Below are 6,000 nucleotides of genomic sequence, written 5' to 3'. Positions count from 1 at the left end.
CTCGACTAAAGACATTATTAAACGTCTAATTATCTCCCGTATTAATCAGCGGTGGTTGTAATTAGCGTCTGATTAGCACAAAGCTGCTGAGGAGAAGCATCAGGACTCTAATGGCCGCCGAGACGAAGAGGAAGAGGAGGAGGAGGAGGAGGAGTTGTGAGTTGTCATAGAAACTGGAATAGCAGGGAATCCTGTGCTAACCTCACACTGTCACTGTCACTGTGTGTGTGTGTGTGTGTGTGTGTGTGTGTGTGTGTGTGTGTGTGTGTGTGTGTGTGTGTGTGGGAAAAAAGCCCCCTGATCTACATGCTCGCTGTTGCTATGGGAACCAGTTGAACAGTTTTTTCGCAGTTTCCCCCCGTTTTTTTAAAACTCCCATCCTGCCCGACGACCGCAGACCCTCTCCATGTCTAAATATACATGTATTTATATATATATATATATGATACCCTCAATATATATGTATATGTGTGTGTTTATGATTGATTTCCAATATCAGATCAATACTTAATTAATTTAGAGGAAGAGATCAAATGTACCCATATTCTTATTTATTTTATAGATTTTATTGTACAGTATTTACATTTATTACAATGCAGTAAAAGCATTATTTGTATTATTATTGATATTATTATTAAGAATATTATTTATTATAATTAATTAATATTTGATATGAACAATTATTTTAATTTTTAATTTATACAGACTCATTTTTATGGTTTTATTTATTTATTATTATTATTATTATTATTATTTGTAGGTTATTTAATTTATTTACCAATATTATCTATTATAATTAGTTTTTTCATTTTATTTTAATTTACACCGATTATTTTGCACTTTTTCAAAAATATGTTTTTCATAATTATTTGTATTTATTTAATAATTATTTGTACTGGAATTAATGTCATTATTGCTCTAAAAATAAATTAAATACATTAAATGAATAATAAATAATTGTATTTATTCATTTATTATGAATGATCGATATTACATGTCTTTTTTTAAACACACAGCAGTACTCCCAAACACCTGGAAACCCTTTTTCCTGAATCAGACATGTTGTTTTATAAATGTCTTCTTTGAGTTAAATCAGCATTTAAATGTTGCATCCTCTCCTCTCTCACATGTCTGAGTGTCCTTGAAGGCACCACGGAGACACTTTCCTTCCTTCACACCAACAAAGAGAATTAAACCCATCATAAAAGTCAACATCCCAAACACACACATGTATATCTTTCCTCCATGAATCACTTCCTCTCGTGAGCTGCTGAGAATGCTGGGTAATTGCTGCGATGTTTACACGTTAACATTTCGCCCGCCGAGGAATCCTCAACGACATGTCAGTCTTTGAAATGTCAGAGGAGCGGATTCAGAAAAAAATACTTTCATTCATTTCCACTCATTCATTTCCAGTCTCTGCCATTCAGGGTCATAATGGGCTGCAGAGTTTCCCAGCATGCATTGGGAGGAGATCACGGACAGGTCGACATCAACCACTCACACGACAGCTTCAAAGGTGTATCAGTATGTAGTGTCTCTACTTTAAAGAGTCCTCTCCTGATGATGTTCAGGTGTATATCAGTATGTAGTGTCTCTACTTTAAAGAGTCCCCTCCTGCTGATGTTCAGGTGTATATCAGTATGTAGTGTCTCTACTTTAAAGAGTCCTCTCCTGCTGATGTTCAGGTGTATATCTGTATGTATGTCTCTACTTTAAAGAGTCCTCTCCTGCTGATGTTCAGGTGTATATCAGTATGTAGTGTCCTCTACTTTAAAGAGTCCTCTCCTGCTGATGGTCAGGTGTATATCAGTTATGTAGTGTCTCTACTTTAAAGAGTCCCCTCCTGCTGATGTTCAGGTGTATATCAGTATGTAGTGTCTCTACTTTAAAGAGTCCTCTCCTGCTGATGTTCAGGTGTATATCTGTATGTAGTGTCTCTACTTTAAAAGAGTCTCTCCTGCTGATGTTCAGGTGTATATCAGTATGTAGTGTCTCTACTTTAAAGAGTCCCTCTCCTGCTGATGTTCAGGTGTATATCAGTATGTAGTGTCCTCTACTTTAAAGAGTCCTCTCCTGCTGATGTTCAGGTGTATATCAGTATGTAGTGTCTCTACTTTAAAAGAGTCCTCTCCTGCTGAGGTTCAGGTGTATATCAGTATGTGGTGTCTCTACTTTAAAGAGTCCTCTCCTGCTGATGTCAGGTGTATATCAGTATGTAGTGTCTCTACTTTAAAGAGTCCTCTCCTGCTGATGTTCAGGTGTATATCAGTATGTAGTGTCTCTACTTTAAGAGTCCTCTCCTGCTGATGTTCAGGTGTATATCAGTATGTAGTGTCTCTACTTTAAAGAGTCCTCTCCTGCTGATGTTCAGGTGTATATCAGTATGTAGTGTCTCTACTTTAAAGACTCCTCTCCTGCTGAGTTCAGGTGTATATCAGTACGTGTGTCTCTACTTTAAAGAGTCCTCTCCTGCTGATGTTCAGGTGTATATCAGTATGTAGTGTCTCTACTTTAAAGAGTCCTCTCCTGCTGATGTTCAGGTGTATATCAGTATGTAGTGTCTCTACTTTAAAGAGTCCTCTCCTGCTGAGTTCAGGTGTATATCTATGTGTGTCTCTACTTTAAGAGTCCTCTCCTGCTGATGTTCAGGTGTATATCAGTATGTAGTGTCTCTACTTTAAAGAGTCCTCTCCTGCTGATGTTCAGTGTATATCTGTATGTAGTGTCTCTACTTTAAAGAGTCCTCTCCTGCTGAGTTCAGGTGTATATCAGTATGTGGTGTCTCTACTTTAAAGAGTCCTCTCTGCTGATGTTCAGGTGTATATCAGTATGTAGTGTCTCTACTTTAAAGAGTCCTCTCCTGCTGATGTTCAGGTGTATATCAGTATGTAGTGTCTCTACTTTAAAGAGTCCTCTCCTGCTGATGTTCAGGTGTATATCAGTATGTGGTGTCTCTACTTTAAAGAGTCCTCTCCTGCTGATGTTCAGGTGTAATCAGTAATGTAGTGGTCCTCTACTTAAAGAGTCCTCTCCTGCTGATGTTCAGGTGTATATCAGTATGTAGTGTCTCTACTTTAAAGAGTCCTCTCCTGCTGGTTCAGGTGTATTCAGTATGTAGGGTCCCCCCCCCCCCCACAAAAAAAAAAAAGAATAGTGTGCTCTACTTTAAAGAGTCCTCTCCTGCTGATGTTCAGGTGTATATCAGTATGTAGTGTCTCTACTTAAAGAGTCCTCTCCTGCTGATGTTCAGGTGTAATCAGTATGTAGTGTCTCTACTTTAAAGAGTCCCTCTCCTGCTGATGTTCAGGTGTATATCAGTATGTAGTGTCTCTACTTTAAAAGAGTCCTCTCCTGCTGATGTTCAGGTGTAATATCAGTATGTAGTGTCTCTACTTTAAAAGAGTCCTCTCCTGCTGATGTTCAGGTGTATATCAGTATGTAGTGTCTCTACTTTAAAGAGTCCTCTCCTGCTGATGTTCAGGTGTATATCAGTATGTAGTGTCTCTACTTTAAAGAGTCCTCTCCTGCTGATGTTCAGGTGTATATCAGTATGTAGTGTCTCTACTTTAAAGAGTCCTCTCCTGCTGATGTTCAGGTGTATATCAGTATGTAGTGTCTCTACTTTAAAGAGTCCTCTCCTGCTGATGTTCAGGTGTATATCAGTATGTAGTGTCTCTACTTTAAAGAGTCCTCTCCTGCTGATGTTCAGGTGTATATCAGTATGTAGTGTCTCTACTTTAAAGAGTCCTCTCCTGCTGATGTTCAGGTGTATATCAGTATGTGTAGTCTCTACTTTAAAGAGTCCTCTCCTGCTGATGTTCAGGTGTATATCAGTATGTAGTGTCTCTACTTTAAAGAGTCCTCTCCTGCTGATGTTCAGGTGTATATCAGTATGTAGTGTCTCTACTTTAAAAGAGTCCTCTCCTGCTGATGTTCAGGTGTATATCAGTATGTAGTGTCTCTACTTTAAAGAGTCCTCTCCTGCTGATGTTCAGGTGTATATCAGTATGTAGTGTCTCTACTTTAAAGAGTCCTCTCCTGCTGATTAGTTCAGGTGTATATCAGTATGTAGTGTCTCTACTTTAAAGAGTCCTCTCCTGCTGATGTTCAGTGTATATCAGTATGTAGTGTCTCTACTTTAAAGAGTCCTCTCCTGCTGATGTTCAGGGGTATATCAGTATGTAGTGTCTCTACTTTAAAGAGTCCTCTCCTGCTGATGTTCAGGTTTATATCAGTATGTAGGGTCTCTACTTTAAAGAGTCCTCTCCTGCTGATGTTCAGGGTGTATATCAGTATGTAGTGTCTCTACTTTAAAGAGTCCTCTCCTGCTGATGTCAGGTGTATATCAGTATGTAGTGTCCTCTACTTAAAGAGTCCTCTCCTGCTGATGTTCAGGTGTATATCAGTATGTAGTTTCTCTACTTTAAAGAGTCCTCTCCTGCTGATGTTCAGGTGTATATCAGTATGTAGTGTCTCTACTTTAAAGAGTCCTCGCCTGCTGAGGTTCAGGTGTATATCAGTATGTAGTGTCTCTACTTTAAAGAGTCCTCTCCTGCTGATGTTCAGGTGTATATCAGTATGTAGTGTCTCTACTTTAAAGAGTCCTCTCCTGCTGATGTTCAGGTGTATATCAGTATGTAGTGTCTCTACTTTAAAGAGTCCTCTCCTGCTGATGTTCAGGTGTATATCAGTATGTAGTGTCTCTACTTTAAAGAGTCCTCTCCTGCTGATGTTCAGGTGTATATCAGTATGTAGTGTCTCTACTTTAAAGAGTCCTCTCCTGCTGATGTTCAGGTGTATATCAGTATGTAGTGTCTCTACTTTAAAGAGGTCCTCTCCTGCTGATGTTCAGGTGTATATCAGTATGTAGTGTCTCTACTTTAAAGAGTCCTCTCCTGCTGATGTTCAGGTGTATATCAGTATGTAGTGTCTCTACTTTAAAGAGTCCTCTCCTGCTGAGGTTCAGGTGTATATTCAGTATGTGGTGTCTCTACTTTAAAGAGTCCTCTCCTGCTGATGTCAGGTGTATATCAGTATGTAGTGTCTCTACTTTAAAGAGTCCTCTCCTGCTGATGTTCAGGTGTATATCAGTATGTAGTGTCTCTACTTTAAAGAGTCCTCTCCTGCTGATGTTCAGGTGTATATCAGTATGTAGTGTCTCTACTTTAAAGAGTCCTCTCCTGCTGATGTTCAGGTGTATATCAGTGTGTAGTGTCTCTACTTAAAGAGTCCTCTCCTGCTGATGTTCAGGTGTATATCAGTATGTAGTGTCTCTACTTTAAAGAGTCCTCTCCTGCTGATGTTCAGGTGTATATCAGTATGTAGTGTCTCTACTTTAAAGAGTCCTCTCCTGCTGATGTTCAGGTGTATATCAGTGTGTAGTGTCTCTACTTTAAAGAGTCCTCTCCTGCTGATGTTCAGGTGTATATCAGTATGTAGTGTCTCTACTTTAAAGAGTCCTCTCCCTGCTGATGTTCAGGTGTATATCAGTATGTAGTGTCTCTACTTTAAAGAGTCCTCTCCTGCTGAGGTTCAGGTGTATATCAGTATGTAGTGTCTCTACTTTAAAGAGTCCTCTCCTGCTGATGTTCAGGTGTATATCAGTATGTAGTGTCTCTACTTTAAAGAGTCCTCTCCTGCTGATGTTCAGGGGTATATCAGTATGTAGTGTCTCTACTTTAAAGAGTCCTCTCCTGCTGAGGTTCAGGTGTATATCAGTATGTGGTGTCTCTACTTAAAGAGTCCTCTCCTGCTGATGTTCAGGTGTATATCAGTATGTAGTGTCTCTACTTTAAAGAGTCCTCTCCTGCTGATGTTCAGGTGTATATCAGTATGTAGTGTCTCTACTTTAAAGAGTCCTCTCCTGCTGATGTTCAGGTGTTATATCAGTATGTAGTGTCTCTACTATAAAGAGTCCTCTCCTGCTGATGTTCAGGTGTATATCAGTGTGTAGTGTCTCTACTTTAAAGAGTCCTCTCCTGCTGATGTTCAGGTGTA

The 6,000-nt window shown here is 39.2% G+C and overlaps 1 pseudogene; it reads right to left on the bottom strand.

Annotated features, from left to right (window-relative positions):
- LOC117487133 overlaps positions 1-6,000 on the bottom strand; it is a 49,433-nt pseudogene that overhangs the window by 29,862 nt on the left and 13,571 nt on the right.

The sequence above is a fragment of the Trematomus bernacchii genome, unplaced genomic scaffold, assembly GCF_902827165.1.
Source record: "Trematomus bernacchii unplaced genomic scaffold, fTreBer1.1, whole genome shotgun sequence".
NCBI lineage: Eukaryota > Metazoa > Chordata > Actinopteri > Perciformes > Nototheniidae > Trematomus > Trematomus bernacchii.
This window is presented reverse-complemented; position numbering and strand designations above follow the sequence as displayed.